At 45.7% G+C, this 26,921-nt stretch overlaps 1 protein-coding gene across 1 annotated transcript in view; it reads right to left on the reverse strand.

Annotated features, from left to right (window-relative positions):
* ALPK1 (alpha kinase 1) overlaps positions 1 to 26,921 on the reverse strand; it is a 150,174-nt gene that overhangs the window by 122,324 nt on the left and 929 nt on the right. The gene's annotated exons all lie outside the window — the stretch shown is intronic.

The following is a 26,921-nucleotide window of genomic DNA, read 5'->3' on the forward strand; positions in this document are numbered from 1 at the left end:
GTTTACAGCGAAAAATAGAGGTTAAAACTTTTTAGACATACAGAACATATATTGTGTTCAAAGAAAGAAATGGTGTTTTAAAATCACGTTGGAGTCCAAGTTGGAAGATGTTAGTTTAATTACTGTCCGTGATGTTAGTGCAACATATAATTCTCTCCCTTCATGTGTAACCGTTTGTGATGGTATAGGCTGCTTCTGGTTATCTGTTGTGTCTAATAATTTTATGCAGGATTTATATATATCCAATAAAGATCTCAGGTAGTATTGAGTATTCTGATTGCAATATATCTAGTAATTCCACCATTAATTATCATCTATAGGTGGCTAGAGATTGCACTGGCTTTGGAGATATCTTTATTAAATTGGTACCATTTATTTATAAATGGTCCTTTGGTGCCATAAACTGGTGTTTGATGGTAAGGGCCTTGACAAAGCTGATTCTATTCGGCGAAACGCATGCGTCGGTTCCCAAGAGGAATGTTATGTTTATAAATTGACATTAATTGAAATAATGTGTTTGTTAGTGTAACTGTGCGCTATTTAGATCTCCCAGGTGCTAACCCTCACACCTGGGGTGAGACAGGTAGTGACCCTTGTTGGGCTTTCTATTAGCCTCATACCTGTATATTTAAGGGCAACCAGGGAATTACCCAAGCCCATAATATAATACACAAGATAGGTCCACCTGAGCGCACCAGTAAACCTGAATTATAATCGCCTGGAAGTGTACTGATTTATTCAGACCAGATATCCCTGACCTTATGTATAACTGATTACCCTGCTTCTCACAGGGAATCATTTTTTCCTCCCTTTGATAAAATTCTCTGTGTGTCATAAATAAGCCTCACTGTGTATACTTCACTGAAAATCAGTGCATTACCATCAAACACCAGTAGATGGCACCAAAGGACCATTTATAAATAAATGGTACCAATTTAATAAAGATATCTCCAAAGCCAGTGCAATCTCTAGCCACCTATAGATGATAATTAATGGTGGAATTACTAGATATATTGCAATCAGAATACTCAATACTACCTGAGATCTTTATTGGATATATATAAATCCTACATAAAATTATTAGACACAACAGATAACCAGAAGCAGCCTATACCATCACAAACGGTTACACATGAAGGGAGAGAATTATTTGTTGCACTAACATCACGGACAGTAATTAAACTAACATCTTCCAACTTGGACTCCAACGTGATTTTAAAACACCATTTCTTTCTTTGAACACAATATATGTTCTGTATGTCTAAAAAGTTTTAACCTCTATTTTTCGCTGTAAACCCCCCTTCCCGCATAACAAATTACGGGAATATTAATGATTTAAGAAATAAAAGTTACATTTTATGAAAGAAAAAAACTTACAATTTTTTTCTCTTGCGGCCAGTCCAGCCCTGCTGTGCAATGTACATATTAAAATAGCAATATGTGCATTATCTGTTAAAAAAAAAAATCCAGTTACATGTCACAGTCACACAAGTCTTCCTTGAAACATGATGCAAGAAGCAAAAATGACATTTGTTAATTTATTTTAAGCACTCCGGCTTTGTGGTTTGCAGAAACTTGTGAAAGAATGCATACTTCCTAATTTTAATATTAAGACTAAGACAAAAGCCCCACAAAAAAAGTCATTTTGAAAAAAAGAAACCACTATAGGCAAAATTTTATTTGTCATTTATAACAGGTGTTAACACATAATTCATCTATTTAGTAATTACTGTCAACTGTACACTAGGCAGCTTTAGGCATTTGCCTAGGGCGCCGGCCACTGGAGGGCGGCATTCTGGAGCAGCTCCCCTGTCTTGGATCCAGGTAAGAGTGTCCCCCCCCCCCCAGACTCGGTGGTGGCGGGCGCATTCCAAACCTTCCCCCCGGACTCGGTGGCGGCCGCGTCCCCCCGGGACTCAGCAGAGGCGACTCCCCCCATATTCTGCGGTGGCAGACGCATTCCCCTCCCCCCTGGGACTCAGTGGCGGCCGCATTCCCTCTGTCCCCCTCCCTGGACTCGGCAGCGGCGGAGGAGGCCGCAGCACTTCCTCACCCCCACCTGGGGCATTGCACCGGCCCTGTTCCCAGTACGCACAGCTGTTTTTCCCTTTGAAAGGCTATTCAATATTAAGGGGAATATACTTACCTACGCTCCCAAAAGACACGGGAGATTGATGATTTTCCGGATGCACCTCCTGATTTTCCTGACCCTCTTCTTAGTGAAGCAGGCAGGATACGGAGGAAATACAGAAAGTTATGAGTCTATATGGAAGGGGTATGACTAAAATCAGTGGTTCTCAAATTGGTCCTCAGGACCCCACAAAGTTCAAATTTTTTCAGGTCACCCGACAGGTGCTCAGGTGCATTCATTACGGATTGACACATTTTAAAAGATCCACTTTCACTTTATTCTGTGAGGAGACATGCAAAACATGAACTGTGTTGGGTCCGACTTTAAGAACCTGTGACTTAAATTATGTGAATGCCATTTTAGCCCATCCCATCATCTAGGACTTGCAGGATTTGCTGTGACAGGACTGGGCCTAATGACGTGGATGCTTCTTCCAGAGAGAACTAAAGCCCTGTAACAATGGGCGACTTTCTTGTAAAAGCCACTCAGTTTTCTCATCTGAGCAGCTTTCAGCATGACAGCCGCCCAGTGTGTACAGGGCAGCAATGAGCAGTGAGTGCTGTTGCATGCTCCTGCATCATCGCTGCGCCCTGCTATGGAAAGCTGTACACCTCCGGGGGAAATGGCTGGGCAGGGGAAAAAATGCTCAGTGTGTATGTACTGAGCGTTTTTCAGCCCAGCTATTTTCCCCATCATCGTGCACCATACATGCTGGGCATAATCGCCCAGTGTGTATGGACCTTAAGAAAAAGTTGCCAAATATGACTTTGCTGCATCTTTTTTTTTTGCAGCTCTAGTGATAGACTATAAGCTGCAGAATTTCACGAATAGTATAAGCTGAAAAGATCCAGTATGTACCACGTGACCAGAGTGAAGATGGAAGCGCAGTTGCTGCTAGATCCTAATGGGCTATAGTGTTCCCGCTAGGCTGTTTTAGCGGGGCGCTGCGCCCTGCCCGATTTTTAAAGGGCAAAATGCGCCCTGCCCCTCTAGCAGCGCCCCACTAAATCAGCCTGCAGTCTGTCCCGCCGGAGTGCCCGGGCCGTCGCATCGCTGAAGGGGGCTTGCCCGGCCATGGCTACGTCCCGGCAGTTCAGTCACGTAGTCATGGTCGGGCAAGCCCCCTTCAGCGATGCGGCGGCCCGGGCACGCCTCCTTTGGTGATGCGGCGGCCCGGGCACGCCCCCTGTAGTGACGCGGCGGCCCGGGCACGCCCCCTGTAGTGACGCGGCGGCCCGGGCACGCCCCCTGTAGTGACGCGGCGGCCCGGGCACGCCCCCTGTAGTGACGCGGCGGCCCGGGCACGCCTCCTGTAGTGACGCGGCGGCCCGGGCACGCCTCCTGTAGTGACGCGGCGGCCCGGGCACGCCTCCTGTAGTGACGTCGGCGGACCGGGCACGCATCCTGTAGTGACGTCGGCGGACCAGGCACGCCCCCTCTAGTGACATCGGCGTGCCCGGTCTGCCCCTCCAGCGCCCTGCCTCATTTGGTTCCTAGAAGGAACACTAGGGCTATAGGACCTCTGACAAAAAACCATGTGACATACAACATCAGGGCATGGAGCAAGGTCGGTGGAATAGCATGGTCACTGTCCACATCAACATCTATTGGCATTAGTAACCAGGTAACATTGGGAGACAAACATTTGGGAGACAATGGGGCAGATGTATTAAGCTGCGTAATGTGCTTTTTCTGCACTAACGCCAGTAAATGCTCTATTTTAACGGCTTGACCTAATGTATGTAAGGGGCTGTTAACGTCTGCCTGAGGCAGCCCTGAGCTTAACGTTCAGGTGCTGGCCTCTTGCTTTTAGATATTAGTTTTTACGTCTCCGGCAATGTATTATTGCCTTCCCCGACGTAAAGTCAGCTCTGTCCTTTTCGCCAGCTCTGGGCTGGCGTTGTGGTGGCTTTAAACATTTTTTTTCTATAGTAAAGCTCTATACGCAGGGGGACAGGCATAAATGCTGCGGGCAGTGGGGAGAGAAAGTATCTGCTGCGGTCAGGAGGGTTGGGGAAGCGGCTACAGGAGCCGTGAGGAACGGGGGACGGCTGCCGGGGCAGTGGGGAAGCAGTTGTAGCATATCCCGCCGCAGGTCCCCTGATGGAGCCGCCGCAGGTCTCCTGTTCCAGAGGGAAGGAAGGGGACCTGCGGTGGCTTCATCAATGGGACCAGCGGCGACAGCTTCATGGCCGGGAGAAGGGGAAGCGGGTACTGCGGCCGGAGGACAGGGAGCTACAGCCGGAGGCAGGGTGACGGCGAAGCAGGTGCCCATTGCCAGGGGGACAGGAAGCTGCAGCCACGGACAGGGAGGGTCGGGGACAAGCTGCAGCGGAGTACTGATTGTGCGCATCAACTTGGCGAGGTCCCTGCTGCGATGTTTATTAACTCGGCGGGGACGGGGTCCCTGTACTGCATTGGAACTAACTAGCGCTATCCCCCGGGCAGCGGCGCGGGAAGCGCAGCTGTGTTTGAAAACACTTGCCGCAAGATGATTGGCTTAAGAATCAGCCAATCATCTTGTGGCAAGTGGTTTCAAACCCAGCTCAGCTGTGCTTCCCGCGCCGCCGCCCGGGGGATAGCGCTAGTTAGTTCCAATGCAGTACAGGGACCCCATCCCCGCCGAGTTAATAAACATCGCCGCAGGGACCTCTCTGACCACGGCTTCTACAGATTATCCTGCCAGCTCCAATGGGGCAGATGTACTAACCAGCGTTAAGTGCTTAAGTAGCACTTAACGCTAGTAAAAGGACTTTTTTACGTTTAAATGAAATGTATGAAAGGGGCTTTTAACGTCCCCCTGAGGCAGCCCTGAACTTAACGTTCAGGCGCTGTCCTCTGGCTTTTAGCTATTGCTTTTACGTCTCAGGCAATGTATTATTGCCTTCCCAGACGTAAAAGCCCGCTGTCCTGTTCGCCAGCCCTGGGCTGGCGTTGTGGTGGCTTTAAACAGTTAAAGCTTTATAAGCAGGGGGACAGGGATGAATGCTGCGGGCAGGGGGGTAGGGGAAGCGGCTACAGCAGCCGGGAGGAACGGGGGACGGCTGCCGGGGCGGAGGGGAAGCAGCATATCCCGCAGGTCTTCTCCAGAGGGAAGGAAGGGGACCTGCGGTGGCTTCATCAGTGGGACCAGCGGCGGCAGCTCCATGGCCGGGAGAAGGGGAAGTGGGTACTGCGGCAGGAGGACGGGGAGCTACAAACGGAGGCAGGGTGACGGGGAGCACCAGCCAAAGCAGGGGGGTGGTAGCTGCAGCAGCCCGGGGAAGCAGGTGTCCATTGCCAGGGGGACACGAAGCTGCAGCGGGCTCGTGATGGTGCATCAAGTCAACCCGGCGGGGTCCCTGCGGCGATGGGTATTAACACGGCGGGGTCCCTTCACTGCATTGGAACCAACTAGCGCTATTCCCCGGGCGGCGCCGCGGGAAGCGGAGCTGTGTTTGAAAACACTTGCCGCAAGATGATTGGCTTGAGATTCAGACAATCATCTTGTGGCAAGTGGTTTCAAACCCAGCTGTGCTGCCCGCGCCGCCGCCCGGGGGATAGCGCTAGTTAGTTCCAATGCAGTACAGGGACCCCGCCGAGTTAATAAACATCGCCGCAGGGACCTCTCTGACCACGGCTTCCACTGATTCCCCTGCCAGCTCCAATAGCCGGTGGGGTGAGATTATTTTTAACTTTTAATTTTTTTTTAAATTAAAGATTAAAATGCCGCCTACCAGGGGGACGGGGGCAGCTGCTGCGTGCGCGTCCAGAGGGCACATGTCCAGAGAGAGGCGTTATGGAGTCGCAATAGAAAAAAAAAAAAAAAAGAAAAGTGGTGAGTTAACGATTAGCGTTACTCACTAACTTAAAGATAATACATTAGAGTGAAAACTGTCCCTGCTCCTGAGCGTTATGCCAGGCGAAGTGGGACACGTTAGATTACAGACGTAAGGAGGACATTGATACATCTGCCCCAATGGACCTTATTCTGGTACGTTTGCAGCCAGCACTCGTTCCCATGGGGTCCGATGTTTGTCATATGCGCATTTCTGCTCATGTGCATACACTGGGTGCGTGCGGCCATGGCAAACAAACCAAGGCTGCGGCTGGGCGGCAGATAGTCACACCCATGGGAACGCTAGGCATTTCATGGGCATTCCCATGTAAATGCTGGGCGTACCCATGGTATTTGGGCTGTGATGTCGATGCCGGGAAGCTGACATCACCGGATGTCAGCTGCCCACCCACTTCTTCCCGAGGGTGCACGCAAATCATCAAATGATTTTGGTATTCACACACAGGATGCGAATAGATGTTTATGTTAAAGATCCATTCGCATGCCCTGCATGCGAACACATGCTGCGAAGGGGGGTGGTGTGTGCTAGAAATATCTCAGTGTGTAGGGCAGTGATTTTCAACCTTTTTACCTTGTGGCACACTAAATAAGATTATAAAATTGCCAAGGCACACCATGAGATCCCCACAGGGCAAAACACATTGGCCCCACAGGAAAAAAAAAAAACCTATTGGCCCACAAATAAAAAAATCACACTGGTCCCCACAGGTAACAAAAATAAAATACATTGTCCCTTTACATGAAAAGAAGAGACCAGTAAATGACAGTTGAACTGGTGGTGTCTGTGGTAGTTTGGGCATCGCTAGACCTGGCGGCACACTATTGGGCCACGGCACAGTAGTTGAAAAGCACTGGTGTAGGGCTTTAAATGGGATTTGTTAGATGGCCCAAAAAATATTAAACAGCACATAAGATGCGACTTCACAATCCCGACTGTTGCAGGAGCGTTACAAGCCATTTATCATATAACAGTCCTGTAACAGACCTGCATACACACCTATACAACCATTGACATGTTCACATGATAGGGTGAATTGGCTGTCAATTGTTTAGCTTCATACCCAGCTTCACCATCATAAAATAAGGATAATATAAATTTTCACTACACAAAAGACCAATAAAGTTGTAGATAACTTAAAAGCAATAACAAAGTTCTTATATAACCTATGACTCAGACTTGAAGATAACTAGAGATAACAGCAATTGAAACTATACTCAACCTAGGCCTTATCTCTATCACTGTAATAAACTACTGGCCTCTTCCCAAGCCAAAACTTATAACATCAATATAACACAATGCAGTATAAGCTCATGACTGATTCAAAATAAAATCAAGGTCCACAAGGCAACACTGCAACACATCCCAAAAAAAATTAAAGCTGGTTGCATAAGTTGTCATAAGAGAAACAGTGTTATTGCAGCCCGTTAGTAGATTACGTCTTGTTTTCCCCTGATTTAAAGGGTTAAAGTTACTGCCCATTAAATCATTTTATGCATCAATATTTAGAGTGCACCATGAGAGGAAAGAGTAAAAGTTAACACTTGAGAATATATGTATGAATAAAGGTTAAAACCTAATATATCGCTTATATCTGCATAAAGCAGCTGCAGCATAAGGCTATTTAAAACCTCATAGGGTTGTCAGTCCGTGTGAATGCCAAAATGACTTGTGTTTGTTTAACTGAGTAAATTTACAATAAACAAAGCAAATTATAACAACATTTTTTTACAACTGTTACAAAGAATCATCCTTAAATACTATGTTGCAACACGCAGACACAGCATAGATGTTATCCATATTATAGAGCAGGGCTGGGCAATAGCCTCCAGCTGTTGATGAACTACACAGCCCAGCATGCCTTGCATCAGTTTCAGCATGGCCACATAGCAAAACTGATGCAAATGATCCTGGAATGTGTAGTTCATCAACAACTGGAGGGCCACTATTGTCCAGCTCTGTTATAGAGGCATTTTGAATACAGGCCTTATTTAACCCACTGGTCACCCGGCCGGTGCACTCGTTATTCACTGATACATTTTAAAAGATCACAGGTGGAGCTAATTATTTCACCTGTGATTTTGTGTGGAGACCTGGAAAACATGTACTGTTGGGGAGCATTGAGGACCGAGGTTGAGAACCACTGATTTAACCCACACTTTCACAGACAAATGTGACTTATTTGATATCTCTTTATTAATTTTATTTAATAACATGAAGTTTTCAATGTTCAATTTTCCAATAGTACATTCAAACATATAAATGCCATTTTTTTTAGTTTATGCATGTTATCAAAAACTCTATTATGTATTTCCTCAGAGTCTCAAGTATTAATCTCAAGTTTTTACTAGTTATTCGCGAGGTATTCATATTAGGTAAGAAACATAACAATTAAGAAAAAGAAAATAGAACATTCATAAAACACAAAGCAAACACCACAAACTGGGGGGAGGAAAGGTAGGGAAAACATAAAGAAATATAAAAATTCTCTATGGTTTGAGGGCAGTATTCAATGAGAAATATCGCCGTGTGCAGCGAATCCTGTTTAGGATTCGCTGCACACTAGCTGTGTTCCGGAGGGCTGGCTGCCACTTGCTCTCTCCGTATTCAATGTCGGAGGGGCGAGTAGCCCCTCACGGCAAATCTTAACCCCTGCAGCAGACGAGCGTGCGCGGCAGGGAGCCATGGGACAGTGGCAGGCAGGGAGATTGAAGTCTCCCTGCCTGCCCCAGAATGTATGTGGGGGGGAGGTGGGCTCCCCGGGACCCAGGCAGCACAAACTCCCCCCCCCCCCCCGAGCCAGCAGGGGACCGAGTATATTCACTGCTCACGATCATGCATATGTAATGATCGGGTGCCGTGAATATATGAATATCTAATGAGCGGCTCGGCTCCCGGCCCCCTGCTGGCTGCTCTGTGTAAAAAAATATATATATATTTTTTTTTTACAATTAAAATATATATTCATGTGCTATAAGCACATGAATAAAAATAGCATGCCCCTTCACAGAATAAAATTCCTGATTTTTTTACACCAAAATTAAAACAAAAAAACTTTTATTTAAAAAGTTCATATTCCACTTCTCCATGAAAATATGGAGAATTGCTACACGGAGAGACACGGCGAAAATCACTCCGAAAGACGGTGAGAAGTGCACGTTGAATAGGGTTGCTCGCTTTTTGAGAGCAAAAGTCTCCATCCAACGCGAGAAAAGCACAAACCATAAAACACGAAGAATTTTTCTCATTGAATACTGCCCTAAGAGTTTTATGTTGTTATTTTCATCTTATTTTGCTCATGGATCCTTATAGAGCTCTTCAGCATTTCATAGATATTCAAGTCTTGATTCCTCTATCCGAGCTCTAATAGGACTTAAATGTGAATCTTAAGCCAAATATTTGGGCTTACATCAGACAACCGATTCTGGTGGACCCACAAAGCTGCGAAATTCACAGCTTTGCGGGTTGTCTAAGCAACGCCCGGCTCCCGCAAGAACGCCCGCCCATCCCCTCGCATGCTGATTTTGGGGATAAGACTATATAAAGAAAGAAAGGTATTTAAAGGTTATATTTATTAAAGTGTGGGTTTTTAAGAAGTGGAAAGGTTGCCCATAGCAACTAGATTCTACTTTTTTTTCTATCTGATTGCTATGCTCAACATCTCCACTTCTATAAACCTGCACTTTAGTAAATATATCCCCAAGTAATTGTGATTTTAAAATTTAAAAAAAAGTGTGAAATGCACAATGTTTAAAGACAGACATTTTCATGGACATATCTTAAACACCCGGCGCTGTTATTTGGCAATTAGAGACAGTTGGTGACTATACAACATGTAGTTTCTTTCCATTCTGACATCATATCTGAAATATATATTACAATTTATTTCACCAGCTCCTCCAGCATGACAGCATTGCTTATTACGCAATCCCAGAAACTATTTTGCTTTCTTTTAGGTCGTTTTCGAAGAAGCTGTCATCTTTCATGTGTATAGAATAGCAGACTGCAAGGTATTGCATCACTCTGTACTTTCCTGCTTAACTTGTTTTCTAACAAAGCCAGACTCCGACCTAATGTCTCATTCATCATTCATGCAGAAATGTAACACAGTCTTTTGGAAAGCACCTTTCCTATGGATCCCGTGCATCACAACATAGGGTCCCAGCAACAACAATTGTTCAAAAACTTTATTTCACCATGTACACTATAAGATAACAGACTCCCTGAACATAGATGATGAGATGATGCATGTCAGCAAGGAGAAGCAAAAATAAAAAGTTATCTTGTTACTGATTTAGTAAACTATAGTTTGTAGTAAACCTCCTTTAGTAAATACACAGGATGAGATGCATCAAAGGAAAAATGTGGCCAAATCGCCAAAAATGCAGCTCACATATGCACCAACCATTCTGATTGACTTGCAAAAATTCGCAGCTTAGTGAGACTTAAACCGCCACCCGCCGCAATCCGAACATCCATTCGCAGACCATCGAAAGATTTTTTCCCCTGCTTGGGAATCTAAGTCAGTCTGGACTGACCTAGACTACTGTGACATTAGCTGAACTACTGTAACATCAGTTGCCCGACCCCGGAAGGCAGGTGCCCGTCTGCGATGACCAGCGTATCCATGGGCGCACCCACCATTTTTGAATGCCCCCTCTCTGCCTCCACTCCCACCCCCTGTGTGAGCGAAACAGCAACTATGTAAGTGGCTGAAGGTGCCCGCACAGCACTGCTGCACATGCGCATATGCAAATATGCTCATACACAGTGCAAAAACATCAGTCCCTGATGCAAACACGCTGGGGATCAAGTGAATCAGAATGTGGGGTCATTCTGATTCACTCGGTCCCCAGCGTGTTTGCTGGAAGCCCGGAAAGCGGTACATTTTAAAATCAGTATTTCCTATAGAAGCCTATGGGCTTCTAGTACAGTTTTCTGCTGTAAGGGACCAAACCGGAGCCCTCTCAGAATCCCAGGCGACGCGTGTCACTCGGTGCATGCGCAGATAAGACTGGGTCCAAAACACTGGAAGTCCTTTCATCGCAAAGGACAGCTCTTACCGCAAGAGCTGGGATGCATCATGCATCGTATTTTGGCCCTTATTAAGATCTGATCGCAGTACAAATCTGTTCTGAAAATGGGCAAAACCATGTGTGAGTTATTTTGTTTCTGTGCAGGGTAAATACTGGCTGCATTATTTTACACGGCAATTTGGATTTCAGTTTCAACACACACCACCCAAATTTAACTCTCTTTGCACATGTTACATCTGCCCCACCTGCAGTGCACATGTTTTTTCCCATTTTGAGAACAAATTTGTACTGCTATCAGATCTGAATAAGGGCCACCACTCTTCGCAAGCATAATGATGTTTCTTAACATCATATGCTTGAAGAAAAATCCCAAAATTACAGCGCTTGTGGTAAAAACTTGGATTTGTTTTGACAGGGGTTCCAGGTTTATGTCATGACATATGATGACAGGACTTCTGGGTCTATCTGCACGTGTCTAGTGTCGCGCATGCCATGGGGGGTGCTGGGAGGGATCCAACTGAATGTGCAACCATTCCACCTTCACAAGGTCAGCACATTACATTTTAATTACAGAATGAAAAATCAGATTGAAAACAACCACAGTACGATATACGGTCATAAGGTCGACTCATGCATTGGGTCGACCACTGTAGGTCTTAGGTCGACACATGAAATAGGTTGACATGGCTAAGGTTGACAGGGTTTGGAAAGTCGACAATCACAAGTTTGACAGTAAGAAGGTCGACATGAGTTTTTCATGTTTTTAGAGCCAACACATGACGACAGGCGGTATTTCATGCCCTACCATCCACTAGGGGGTGGAGGGACAACATATTAGTCTGTCGAGCACAGAAACATGGCATCCGCAGGGAGCAATGCGCGGGGACATAGTACACTTTGACGGTGCCCATGTCGACTATGTCACCATTCGGTATAAAAACCTTGAAAAACTCATGTCGACCTTTTTACTGTCAACCTTCAACCCTGTCAAACTATTTCATGTGTCGACCTTCAGTGGTCGTCCTAATGACCCATATCCCCACCGCTATGCTAATAACAAAACAAACAGGGCCAAGGGCTGAGAGCAAACATTTGTATTCCTCATAATGACCTGTAACGTGTACCTTATATAGGAAATATAATCTTTTTTTACTCAACAATTATTATTTGAATTCATATAACATATGTGGGCAACACTGGCATTTTTAGCGGATATTTTTGCGGCGATGTTGGCACTCAAAGGGTTAAAATAAACTTAAAACACCAGGAATGCAGTTTTAAACATTGTGTTATCATAAGTCAGGTATTTGAACAAGGCTTTTAAATAACATGAGTAAATGCAATGCACGCGATGTAATACCACCCGAGTTCAGCGCCAGTGTGAGATGCCGGCCGAACGCAGACTTTTTTTTAAAATGGGGAATCACTTACAATGCATGCATTTGCCTATTGATTGCCCCTTTAAAAAAATTTAAATAAAAACACAGCCGCATTCGTCCGGCATCCCGCACTGCGGCCGAACTTGTGCGGCATTATATCCTGAATGATATTTGATTACCTGTAACAGAACAGCACATTGCACTCCTACCTCTGGTATTCTCCTTAATCTCACTGGATTGTGGGGTATCCTGATCATAACTCTACATTTCCTATGTCGACACCAAAAGGTTGATATTGACAAAAGATTGACATGACAATGTCAACACATGAATAAGTCGACATGAGTCTTAGTCTTCAAATGGAAATGACCATATTCTAAGGAGAATGCAATGCTGCCCGATTTACCAATATCCGCAGACACCGCCATCTCAGAATGTTGTTACCCCATGGGGGTATGGATCATTGGATAGACAGCAACTAGGTCCACAAGCATTAGGTCGACACCACTTGGTCAACATGCAGGAAGGTGGACATGACTGAAGGTGGACATCACTGAAGGTTGACAGGGTAATTAGGTCGACAGTAATTAGATCGACATGGTGAAGGTCAAAAGTCAAACGGTGGACATGGCGTTTTTCTTTTTTGTCCCGAATTTTGACACAGTGGACATAGACACTGAAACGTAGCACTGTGTCCCTTCGCACGGCTCGTTGCGCTCGCCATGCTTTGGGCACGGTGCCTCGATACGCTCGGCACCCTATTTTATTCTCCCACCAGGCCCTAGTGGATGGTAGGGCATAAAATACCGCCTGTCGGCACATATCTGCTGAAAATAAAGTGAAAAAACCCCATGTCAACCATTTGACTGTTGTCCTAATGTTCTGTCGACCTAACCCATGCCAACCTTCCTGCATGCCGACCTAATGCTTGTAGACCTAGTGACCGTATACCGCCCATTGTTGCCTATGGAATACACACTGCTGGCCAGAGTGGCCGATGTGCTGTGCAAACTTTGGTCAGCCAGGGGTTAGCGCTGACTGCACAGTCGCACATCCACCGGAAAAGATCCTAAGGACGCAGGGATTGCAAATATGCACCATAGCGCGTATTGTACCCAGGGCATAAAGTGGTCATGCAGAGGTGGGGGAACTCATTTCTTTATGCCACCTAATTACACCCCATCCCCTCCCCCCATTAGGCAGAGACAGGGCCAGTGGTAGGGTTTTTGGCATCCCCTTGCAAACTAGAATGCTTTCCTGTAAGAATTACTGTGCAGGGCCAATGTGGAGGTTAAAATGTTCCACATTACCATTAGAGGTGGTGGAACTCAGTTCCACCCCGTTCTCCCTCACTTTAACCCCTGATTGTACCTTAAATAGATTGTAAGCAGGGCCCTCTAACCTCCAAGTCTGTCTGTTGTTACCCAGTTTGCTTTATCACTGTCTATTATTGTAAAGCGCAACGGAATCTGCTGCACTATATAAGAACTGTAAATAAATGAATAAATAAATAGCAAACCCAGAACTCGCTCTAGTGGGTCCACGCTCTGCAGCAGCCAATGTAGGGGTCAAAAGTTCTCCCTCTAGTGTCCCTGGGATGCAGTCACTAGGTCTACAAGCATTAGGTCTACAAGCATTAGTCATTAGGTTGACCACTATAGGTCGACAACCAGTAGGTCGACATGGTCATTAGGTTGACAAAAGCATAAAGTCGGCTTGAAAAAGGTTTGACTTTTTATAGTTTTTTTTTTCCAAAGGAGGTGGTTTTTCATACTTTGCTATTCAAGTGGACATAGAGGGGGAGATGTCTTAAGCCTTGAAAAGAGATAAAATGGAGAGTGATAAACCACCAACCAATCAGCTCCTACCTGTCATTTTTCAAACACAGCCTGTGACATGACAGGTAGTAGCTGATTGGTTGGTGGATTATCACTCTCCATTTTATCACTTTTCAAGCTTAGTATATCTGGCCTAGAGTGAGAATATAACAGTATGCCCAGTGTAAAACAGACATCCCCTATGTTCTAGCCCAGTGGTTTCCAAACTTTTTTGAACCCCGGCCCCCTAGTTTATCAGAATATTTTTGCCACCCTGGGTCAAAAACTTCTTGTTGAAATTTTTTTCATTAAAATATTAAATTAAGTAAATTGTGTTTACATGTCAAACAAGTTCAGTTATCTGGATTTGCTTTCTTTATTTCCAAATATTTTATAATTGGAAGCTACCAGCTCTGATTTTACATATTGCATTAACCATAAATAATATAAAATGGTCTTTGACCACCAACCCAAGGAAGCCCTCCAAGTTTCCCAAGGCACCCCAGGGTGCCACGGCAAACCGTTTGGAAACAACTATACCTAACCTAATTGTAATTATTGAGGCGGCCGTGGAAGAAACCTTTTAGAAGCACCTGGCTCTCTCCATTGATTTATTTGATTGACCAACAAAACGTTGTGAAAGGTGCTAAAATTAGGTATTGCTTGTTGGCATGGGTACACTGTAGTAGTATATAGTGGGCAACAGCTATTATGTGAGGAAAAGGAAGTAGACAAGTAAACAGGGCTCCTTGCAAAGCTTTAGACATAGGGTACACTGTCAGAGCTCCTATATCAGAAATACCTGTGCTGTCTGCATATGGAACGCTCAGATTTCTGTATATGAACGTGACCTCCCAGGCCTTTTCACTTTGACCCACAAACTCCAAATATGTGGGGGGAAATTTACTAAGATGGGAGTTCTATGTCATAACTGTGCTGAGTTTGTATATTCTCGCTGTACTTGCGTGGGTTTCCTCCGGGGGCCCCGGTTTCCTCCCACAATCCAAAAATATACTGGTAGGTCAATTGGCTTCCAACAAAATTAATCCTAGAATGTCTGTGTGTGTGTGCACATGTGGTAGAGGATATAGATTGTAAGCTCCACTGGGGCAGGGACTGATGTGAATGTTCAAATATTCTCTGTAAAGCACTCCAGAATATGCATGTGCTATATAAGAAACTGCTAATAAACAAATAAATATGTTATGTTGCTAGGGGCAACAAATCAGAATCTACTTATTTAGCAATCTCTAGAAGACATAGACAGGATCTGATTAGTTGCCCATAGCAACATCCCATGTTAAAAAGAACTCCCATCTTAGTAAATCCCCCCCCCCCCCGCAGTGTATTCTAACAACTATACGGCTGGCTAGTGAACCCCACTAAATGCATGCAGTATTCCAGGCTACATTTACAGTAGCATAAATCTAGCCTAACTGTATACCTTGGCTCTGCAGTAACTCATTGGAAGAAATTAATTTGGGGATATCCAATTATCGGTTTGCAGTCCCTGGGTCGACAGTGACATATGTCGGCATTGACAGAAGGTTGGCACAAGCTTTGACATGACAGAAGGTTGACATGGTCGGCATGAGTTTTTCATGTTTTCTTCGTGTAGACCAACTTGGTCCATACTTTACTATCCAAGTGTGCTTAGTGTGAGAATATAATAGTTGGCCGAGCGCAGCACAGAGGACGCGGTACACTTATACAGTTGCCCATGTTGACATATGTAATAAACTGGGATTCTATTGTAATGCTCTGTTCCTTTCTCTTTTGCAGATTACCTCTTCTTTGCAGATTCCTCTCACAAACTGTTCCAGTATTGGTAAGTATATTCGTTTTATTTTCTGAACAAATGTTGGTTAGCAAATTTACAGTATACAAACATATGAGTAAACTTTAAACTTTTGCAGAATCATACAATGGTAAATGGTTACTGCTATCAACTTCATGTACAATTAGCTTTTACTGGCAACCCCGTGGAATTGCTTTTGTAGATTTGTTAATTAAACTGCTGTGCTCCTAACTAGATGCTTATTTAAATCACTAACACGTTAAATACACTACCAATTCTAAGGTAATACGTCAAACTTAGCTCTATAACATTACACCATATTTCTCTACAGAACCATATACTGCAGGTCCCAAAAGGAGTTTCATATATAAAGGCAAAAAGTCCTAACTTAGTCCAATTCTAATTTCCTACAATGTTTCTGGGGCCCTCAATTACTCCCCTTTGAAGGCTGGAGCCTTCTCAATACAATGTATAATCCTGTGTGGCAGTATGATACGTCCCTAATCTTTACTGGGGACAACTGAAGAGATATGTATCTTGTTCCTTCTCTTATTTGTAATCCAACTCTGTATGCAATACTCTGCTTGATCCTGTTTAATTTCCCTTGCAGATCAAGTGCTGTTTGTTCCTGATGGTGTATGGAACTTTATTAAAGGCAAGTGTGCTGATATTCTCCTCTCGAAGCTTTTGGCAATATGTCCCTGAGTTCAGTTTTAGTTCAACATATGCTGAGTATCCTTTGATACTGGAATGCGACTATAAATAAATCTATTTCCTCAGGTTAAACTCTTCACTGTCTCTGCATTATAATTAACATGCTCCCTCTTATAACCTGAACTAGGTTTGGCTGTCTCCTAATGCTTTTAACAGGCTATACCTGGTCTGCGCTCAAAGATCTGTCAGTCTTATCTGTACAGGGTGCTATATTCTGGCTGCTTTTCTAGAGACTGATCAAATATTATTACACACAGATTCCGTTTTATATACAGTCCTTTCAGGCAAATTATGGCATACTGCAAATGTCCCAGGTGTTTATTGGGTCCGTTTATGACCTCTCTCCACTCGATCTTTCACTTGTTATAACTTAATACACCTCTGTCCCAGCCTTCTCCAATCGTCACAGGGAGGGCCTAAATGCGTCACTGCACTGTCCTTATGCCTCCTTTCTGCAATCTGCGCTGACAGTTGGCTCTCTATTACTAGGCCTCACCTCCGTCACCGCCCACCTCTTGAGTCCTGACCAGCGGTGGGGAGGGCCTAAGTGCGTCACACCTACTGTACTCCCCTTCCTCTCCGGTCTGTGTTAGCCGTGTCCCTGGCTGTACTGCTCCGCCCCCCTTTTCAACTTGATGTCACTCCGGGACCGCCCAGCACTCCTTTTGCGGCTCTCAGCATTCACCGAGATCCTGCCCAGCGCCGGCCTTCTCCATCCCGGCTCACCTCTTATTGGCGTCCGCAGCTCCGGGACCGCCCAGCGGGCGGGGTCACGCCGCCCGGCGGACCAGTGTCCCTGGGATTGGCGATGGACACCGGATCACCGGAGCGCAGTCCTGGGCAGCGGGAGGCACTTCTCCAGGTAGGGATGCCGGTCCCGCAGCAACTCTCATGCGTCGCCGCTCTCTGACGCAGCCGTCCCTCTCCCGGCACCAGCTCTGTGTACACTGTCCGGATTAGGTCTCCGCTGCCTGACTGCAGAAGCAGGGTCCCTCCAGTAAGTCCGCTGCCTACTTTCAGCAGCGCTGTTCACCGGCAGCGCAGCTCTGCTTTTTTTATTAAAGTATTTCTTTATTGAATTTTTACTTACATATATAACAAAAAACAAAAAAAAGCATAGCATTGACCATATCTGTGTACAAATACAATCGCAAAGTGACATTTGTATATTCATCTTTCCATGTAGAATTACTAGAGCATACTCAGCCTTTGTTTCTTCCCTTGTGACCTGGTATTTCCCACATTTATTTCACCACCTAATCGTTCTTCTTATTACACAAGGGGATCATAATAATTTGCTCTGCATTCCTATACCCTGGTACCAAACACTTTACCCTCACTCACTCCTAACATTCTTTCCTATCTTAACAAAATACCCCACATTCCCACCCGCCCCCCACCCCCACTCCTCCCCCCCCTCCCTACCTACCCCTGGGTTGGTATACGCCTCTAATCATCCTAATATCTCACACTCTACTATTATTACTTTGTTGTGCCTAACTTATCCTATTTGCAGGTGATTATAAAACTCCGACCTAATCCATTTGTCCCAAATTTTATGAAATGTGTCACTCTTATGTCGCTTAGTGTAAACATATCTTTCGTGTTTCAATGTGTCGTTCACCAAATTGATCCACTGACTCATGGTTGGTGTATCCGGTGCCATCCAATGTCTAGCTACCAGTGTTTTCCACAGTGCCGCTACCTTTTCAACCATCTGTGCTTCATACTTTGTCATGCCACTACAAGGGATAATCCCCAACAATCCTGTCTTCATATTCATATCAAACCCATCTATCCCTATTCTCTTTATAATGTGTCCAATCTCCTCCCACCTATTGTAAATCTGTCTACATTCCCAAATCATATGTATATAAGTACCTGTTTCATTAAGGCATCTAGGGCAACTATCACTTCGCCTATGATCAAACTTTTTAATCCTGACAGGTGTCAAATATGCCCAGGTCTGAACCTGTTGGTGTTTGACCGCGCATGTTGCTCTGGATGGGGAACTAAGGGCTTTACTCCATTCTTGTTCAGACATCTCGCCAACGTCCTGGCGCCACAATGCCTCTATTCTAGCTAACTGGGGGGGATGCTTCTGCTGCTGCAGGAACTTGTAGATTCCGGATACCCCGATTTCCTTATTTTTCCGTATTAGTAACTTAATTGGTGAATCCTCTATCTTCACGTTCTGTGTGCCAAAAACTGCCTGCAGTCTATATCTAAGCTGGATGTATCTGTACAACGCGTTATTACACATTTTATATTCTCTTTTAAGTTGTTCAAACGATTTCACCCTTCCCTCGCAATATACTTGGTCTACGGTCTCAATGCCATATCTACCCCAAAACACTTTCATCTCACGGTTCCTCACTACATCCCCCTCTTTATCTTTAAGGCTCCCTGCCCAAATTGGAGTCTCCGGATCAATCCCCTCAAAACCACATATCCTGTTTGCCTGATTCCATGCTTTCTCAGCCTGGGATATTAATGTGGTGTGTGCATTACCCCCTTTCCCACCTATTAACAGCTGTTTGGGGGTATAATTTAACTTTGTTTGTTCCACCAACTTGTTTATACCTTCTTCGCAGTCTCCTAATATCCAACCTTTGATCTGCCATATTTGTGCGGCTATATAATAATATCTAAAGAGGGGAAGGCCTAGGCCACCCAGGGTTTTATTTCTGGACAGCGCTTCTATACTCATTTTTGGTCTTTTCCTGCCCCATATTAGCGACGATGTCACACCATCCAGAGTACTAAAAAATTTTTTAGGGATATAGGTTGGTGCCTGTCTAACCACATATAAAACTTTGGGAAGTACTATTAATTTAATGAGATTGACTCTTCCTGTTACAGAAAGTGGTAACCTCACCCAGGTTCTTGCTTTATTTTTATACCACCTCATTAATGGATCTAGATTTAACCTCCCAAACTCCTCTGGCTTGTTTGAGATTTGAATCCCCAAATATTTTATATCATTTACCCACTTCAACATCATTCCCTCTCTGGCAGTATCGTTGTTGCTCTGACATATACCTACTTGTGGCATCACATTAGATTTGGTCCAATTGATCCTAATTCCCGCTACTTCACTGAATGCCTCTACTTTCTCCAATACCCTAGGGAGGCCCTTCCTATGGTCCGCCAGGAAAATCATTATATCATCGGCGTACAGTGATAACAATTTACCCTCTCCCATGTTCCCCAGTATTTCATCCTGTCTCAGGGCACAGGCCAACGGCTCTATCGCTAGATTAAAGAGCATGGGGGACAAGGGGCAACCTTGCCTGGTTCCCCTTGCCAAGGAAAAGGCCTCGGTCACATATCCGTTGACCTGTATCCTGGCACTTGGATTTTGATACATTAATTGAATGTTTTTAATAAATTTTGGCCCTATTCCGTATCTCCGCAAGGTTTCCCACAGGTAGTCCCATTCGACGCTGTCATACGCTTTAGCAGCGTCCAGTGAGACCACCCCTCCCTCTCCAACACTACCCCTCTTCATTTGTGTATACGTGTAATACCTTCTGATATTAACAGCCGTGCAGGACCCCTTACAAAACCCTGTTTGATCTTTATGTACCAGTTTCCTTGTAACCTTCTCTAGCCTATTAGCTAATACTCTGGCCAAAATTTTACCGTCCGAGTTTAGAAGAGATATTGGTCGATAAGACTCAGGTAACAACGGGTCCTTTCCATCTTTCAATATTACAGTTATTACTGCTTCTTGCATAGACTGAGGCAGCCTGCCACTCTGTACACAGTCATTTAGTGTATCTGTTAATTTTTGAAGCATCGGGGTATCCAACATTCTATATAATTCAATTGGTAGGCCGTCTAATCCCGGGGCCTTCTTAATTCTTAACATCTTTATAGCCTTTTTAATTTCTTCTACCCTGATCGGCTGTTCCAATTCGAGCCTCTCCTCCTGATTTATTTTTGGGAGCTCAAGCCCAGAGAGAAATTTTTCGGTACTTGTTTCCTATCTGGGCGCCCAGGTTTTCTACGTACGGCACCGTACTGAAATCGGATCGCATCGCATCGTATACATACACGATATTGAACGATGCGATGCGATGCGATGCGATTTCCCATAGGAAACAATGTTAAATGGCTCAATTTAGCCAAATTATCATAGGAACAATAGTAAATGGGCCAAAAACACCCCTGAACATTGAAATGTCCCCCCAAAAGTAGTTGACGCCACCCCGCCATCAACGTGAACCCGAAGCGTGGCGAGCGCAGCGAGCCCGCGAGGGGCGGCGGTACGCGTCCTCCGACCTTTTCATGCCCTACTATCCACTAGGGCGTGGAGTGAGAATAGAATAGTGTGGCGAGCGCAGCGAGCCACCGAGCCCGAAGCGTGGCGAGCGCAGCGAGCCCCGCGAGGGGACGCGGATACCTTCACAGTTATACGCGTCCCCTCGCGGGCTTCCCAGGTGTCCATGGCGACGCGGACACCTGGAAAGCCCGCAAAGGGACGCGTTTACCTGTGAAGGTATCCGCGTCCCCTCGCGGGGCTCGCTGCGCTCGCCACGCTTCGGGCTCGGTGGCTCGCTGCGCTCGCCACACTATTCTATTCTCACTCCACGCCCTAGTGGATAGTAGGGCATGAAAAGGTCGGAGGACGCGTACCGCCGCCTCTCGCGGGCTCGCTGCGCTCGCCACGCTTCGGGTTCACGTTGATGGTGGGGTGGCGTCAACTACTTTTGGGGGGACATTTCAATGTTCAGGGGTGTTTTTGGCCCATTTACTATTGTTCCTATGATAATTTGGCTAAATTGAGCCATTTAACATTGTTTCCTATGGGAAATCGAATCGGATCGCATCGCATCGCATCGCATCGTTCAATATCGTGTATGTGTACGATGCGATGCGATCAGATTTCACTACGGAGAATAGCATGGTGCTCAATTAACTTAGTGGGCGCCCAGATAGGAAACAAGTACCAATTTTTCTATTTGTTCACTATCCCCTATCGTGGTTTTGGCATATAGTTCTTTATAGTATCTCACGAAAGTCTGTGCAATCTCCGGGGTACTCACTACTACCTCCTCTAATTGATTCTGGATCTTCATAATTCCCTGTCCCTGTCTGTCCCCTTTCGCCAGATGGGCCAAGTAACTACCCGGCCTATCCAGCTCCGAGTATCTACTATGTGCTCTGAATGCCTCTTGTCTAGCTGTGCGCCTCTGCTCCTCCTCAAGGGACTTCTGAACTGCCTCTGCCCATTTTTCTCTAGCTGTTTGAGTGTTTTGTTGTGTATATTCTATTTCCAGTTGTTTAGCATTCTCCTGCAGTTGTCTAATTTCCCTCTTGGATCTATTTTTTATATGAGCAATTCTTTTTATCAATATCCCTCTAATGAAGGCCTTGCCAGTATCCCATACTATGTCCGGTCCAGCTGATCCTCTATTAGACTTAATTATTTCTAACCACTCCTCCTCCACCTCTGATCTGGACCCCATTTGTTCAAGCCAGCTTGGGTGACACTTCCATGCCCTATAGCCACACACCTGTTCTTGCCGTATTGTAATGACAATGGGGCAATGATCAGAGATCCCTCTCGTACCATATTGCACATTATCTATTACTCTTGCCATGTCCGTATTAACCAGGGCCATATCTATCCTGGAGAATGATTGAAACGTTTGCGAGTAGCATGAGTATACTTTAGCATCAGGGTGTACATCTCGCCACCAGTCAAACCATCCAATATCATGGCAAAATTTATCAAAACCCTTATTTCCTACTTTTGGGGACCCCCCCTTAGACCACCTGTCCAAGACAGGGTCTAATACATTGTTCATATCTCCAATGCATATTACAGGTAACCCCTCAGACCCGGCCACAAATTCAACGGCCTTCCGTAGTACCTCATAATGGAAAGGTGGAGGTATGTACACCACTAACAAGCAATAGTTAACATTAAACATTTGACATTGAATAAAAATATATCTTCCTTCAGTATCCACCTCACACCTCATACATTTGAATGGTACCCTTTTATGAATTAACAGTGAAACCCCTCTACAATTATTTGAAAAGTTTGTGTAGTACATTTGCCCCACCCAGGCTCTTTTCAGGGCCAGATTCTTGTCGCCCAACAGGTGCGTCTCGGCTAAACATACAACATCCGGGCCTAGGCCCTTAATATGATTAAACATCAACGCTCTCTTATATCTGTCATTCAGACCACGGATATTCCAGTATACTATCTTAACCACCATTACTGCTACAGACACAAAAATACATCATCACCCAGTACTCTAGCTTTCCAATATGTACCATCCCGTGTCCTCCCCCCTTTACCAAAATACATTCGTACACCAACCCACTCCAAACCCCCCACCCTATATACCTACCCCACCAAGGTATATCTTTCCCTACTCCCTTCACACCCCACCCACATCCCCTTACTCCCCCACCTAAAATCCATAACCCCCCCTCCCCCTCCCCCCCCCCCCCCTTGGGCATATTCACTGGGCTCACCATCTACACGCGGCGTCCCTGGCAATGTTTAACATCATATCAACCTTGACCATTCACCTAATTTCCTTAACTCTACCCATTTATTTTATACATACTCCCGGGTCATAATTATCTTTCGATTACCCCACTTGAAAATTAAAAAAAAAAAAAAAAAAAAGGGGGAACACATAATAACCAGGTATGTGCGATTGCTTATCATTTAAGGTCAAATACCACTCTCGGGACTTAAAACCCCAAGTACGAAGGGAATATAGGAGTCTATCTCTAGTCCACGTTAAATCCCCTTCCCTGGGCTCACCAACTACACACGACATCCCTGGCGACATCAACACCATATTATCATTTTATCATCTTATCTTCCTTGAGCAGTCACATATTTCCTTATGCCATCCCACTTTTTAATACACACTACCCAAGACATAATTACCGCCACCTTGCATACCAAAAAAAAAAAAAAAAAAAAAAAAACCAGGTGTATACGTTTGCTTATCATTTCAGATCAAATATCACTCTCAAGACTTAAAGCCCCAAATAAGGAGGGGATATGAAAGTCTTTATTTAATCCATGTTAAGTCCCCTTCCTTTGTCTCGGTAGCTTCTGACCGTCCAGCCATCGTACCGCTTCCTCTGGGCTGGAAAAGAAGTGTGACTGACCATCATTTACAACCCTCAACCTCGCTGGAAATAATACAGAGTATTGCATATTCATGTCTCTCAGTCTTTTCTTGATGTTCACAAACTTAACCCTCTCCTGTTGAATTGCTTGGGCATAGTCTGGGAAAAACATGACATTTGAGCCATTAATTTCAATTTGTTTGGCTGATCTGGTGGTTCTCAGAATATTATCTCTGTCCCGGAAATTTAACAACCTTATAATTAAGGTCCGAGGTGCAGATCCTGGAGGCAGAGGTTTAGAGGGGACCCGATGTGCCCGTTCAACAACAAAGTGGGGAGACAAATTTTCTTCTCCAATCTGAGATTTTAACCAACCCTCCACCCATCCCACTGGATCGTTTCCTTCCATTTTCTCGGGTATTCCCACTATTCTTATATTATTCCTGCGGGATCTCCCTTCTAGTTCCACCAGTCTATTTTGAATTTTTTCTACCGCTCCAGAGAGGAATTTCACTTTCTCCACCAGCGGGCCTTGTACATCTTCTAAATTGGATACTCTAGTCTCAGCCTCTGTAACTCTGCTTTGCATAGCCTGCATAGATTGTCTTAGCAGCGCTATTTCTGACTGGGTTTGCTCAATCTTACCCACCAGTCTGGCTTCACTGGCACTGATCGCCTCAAGTAGCTTTTGTACCGGATCATCCCCTCTAGTTTCTGTGGGGCCCTGGTTTCCACTCAGGGACTTATTTGGTGATATAGAATCTCTAGGGTCCCCACTCCCAACTTTCTGTGATCCCCCAGAGGACTTTAAAAACTTGTCCATTTTAGCTGCCGACGCAGCCTGGCCCGTCTTACCCATCCTGCCACCGCAAGGTTAACCCGTCCTTACTTTCAACTTAGACACGGTCCTTGGGGCCTCAAACACAGAACTTATCACTTATATTCAAGTCACGGTACCTTATGCGGAGTTGAGGGGTATCCTCGGCGGCTTGTACTGGCAGGTTGATCACAACCTGATGATTATATCCCTTCTTTGAGGGTGGAGAGGGGGGCTCCCGCTACAACCTGGGTAGCCCCACTCGGCAAAAGGGCTACCCCAGGGAGCAGGGCCACCAACCGGGCCTGATGCAGATCTTCTGCCCGCCCCACCTCTAGCCTAGAGGAGGAGTGGAACCCTTTACCCTGCTCCACCAATCCGTATCCTGCTGCTGCTCGGATCCTCTGTGTGAGGGTAGGGGGACCGTCCGCTTCTACCCAGGCAGCCCTACTGGACTAGGGCTAACCTGGGGAGCAGCGCCCTTCCTCCCTCGCTTCCTCTCGATCCCGCTTTTAAAACAACACCGCAGGTAGTTCTGCCGACCCTCCTCTCCTCTCTGTCGCTGCACAGCGTTACCGTCTCCGGCTTCGGGCTTGGGCACACCCTTAGCCCTAGACACGCCAGCCACCGCCTCGCTCACTCAGCCCGCGTCACTACCTCCTTCTCCGTCTCTCTGCCAAATAGCAACCGGTGCCCTCAGCGCTCACATGCGTATATCGCTGGCGTCTCTCTCACTCCCCGCTGCTTTCTCTCATTGCTTGGCCACGGCCAGTCTCTCCGAGCTTCCTCCGTCCACAGGCTCTCAAGTGTCGCAGCTGCACAGCTTCAGCTACCGTGCAGCTCCCATCACGCCAGGGACCGCCAGAGGCTCCCGCCCTACGTGCAGCGCTCCGTGATCACGCCCATTTCCCCCCGATGTGGCAGCGCAGCTCTGCTTACATCCAGCTTCTCCTGGTAACCGACTATCCCCGCTCCTAACGGCTCTCCCTCTTATATGTCTCCCCACGCGACCCCCACAGTTCATGGGCACGTAGTTGTGGGGCTCGAGCACCCCAACTTTATTAATACTCAATTGCCACCATAATGTCCCCTCAAGGTTTCCCCCTGCAGCGCAGGAGAATTGGGATAGTCTGGAGTCCTTATGCATTTGTTATCCATTCCGACCAGTCTAATATGTCTCCATTGAGGGGTGTACCATTTCACATAACAGCATCTGTTATTCAAGTAACTCTCTGTGAGAGTCTGATATATTATTTCCTCTATGAGGGATTACAGTTCACTTTTTAAGTTATTATATATCCATTACCACATGTTCTGGTTATTACACATACACACCAAAAACGTGAAAAACTCATGTCGACCATGCTCATGTCAACCTAAGCTTGTGTTGACCTTCTGTCTATGTTGATCTATGGTATGCTGACCCTTTTTAGGTGTCGACCTAGACATTATCTCTCTCTTATACCGTAACCCCATATATCTACGAAGCCACTATGTGCAATAGAAAAACAGCCAGATATTGCGATTAATGACCGATGGTCATATCACTGTATCCATTTAGCAGCCCAGACCCAAATAAAAAACTCGCCTGTGTAAATTTACGTAACTGATATCATCTCGCAAATCCTTGCGCAATTCCCAAACCATCAAAAGGACATCTAAGTAGCTCTGACCCTGCGACTGAGACAAGCTGAACGAGGGCGGCGCTGACGTCATAGGCCCACCCTGAAAACACCTAGACAGACGTGCATTTATTCAGACATGCACAGAAAACGGCAAGTGTCCACCCGCAAATGCAGCTTTCTGTCAGTCAAACTGTGAGGAGACACTATTCTATCCACCCTCCACACTCTAGTGCAGGGGTGTCAAACTCAAATTCATCGGGGGCCGCATCAGCAGTTTGGTCACCCTCAAAGGGCCGCTGTATAATAATAATGCAATGACACCACAGGCTGCTCCCGCTGTATAATAATAATGCAATGACACCACAGGCTGCTCCCGCTGTATAATAATAATGCAATGACACCACAGGCTGCTACCGCTGTATAATAATAATGCAATGACACCACAGGCTGCTCCCCCTGTATAATATAAAAGTAATGCCATGACACCACCACCAGATATATTGTTTTTATGTAACTTACTGTTTTTTATCCCTCAGGCTCCTTTACTGCTGCTGCGGCTCCAGTAATTTCAATTCCACTCTCTGCGCCACGGCCTGTCCTGCTGCGGCCCCCCGACTCGGCCTGCCTTGCTTCCTCTTTGCAGACGCGTGGGTGG

This window comes from Crinia signifera, chromosome 1 (genome assembly GCF_055691185.1).
Source record: "Crinia signifera chromosome 1, ASM5569118v1, whole genome shotgun sequence".
Lineage (NCBI taxonomy): Eukaryota > Metazoa > Chordata > Amphibia > Anura > Myobatrachidae > Crinia > Crinia signifera.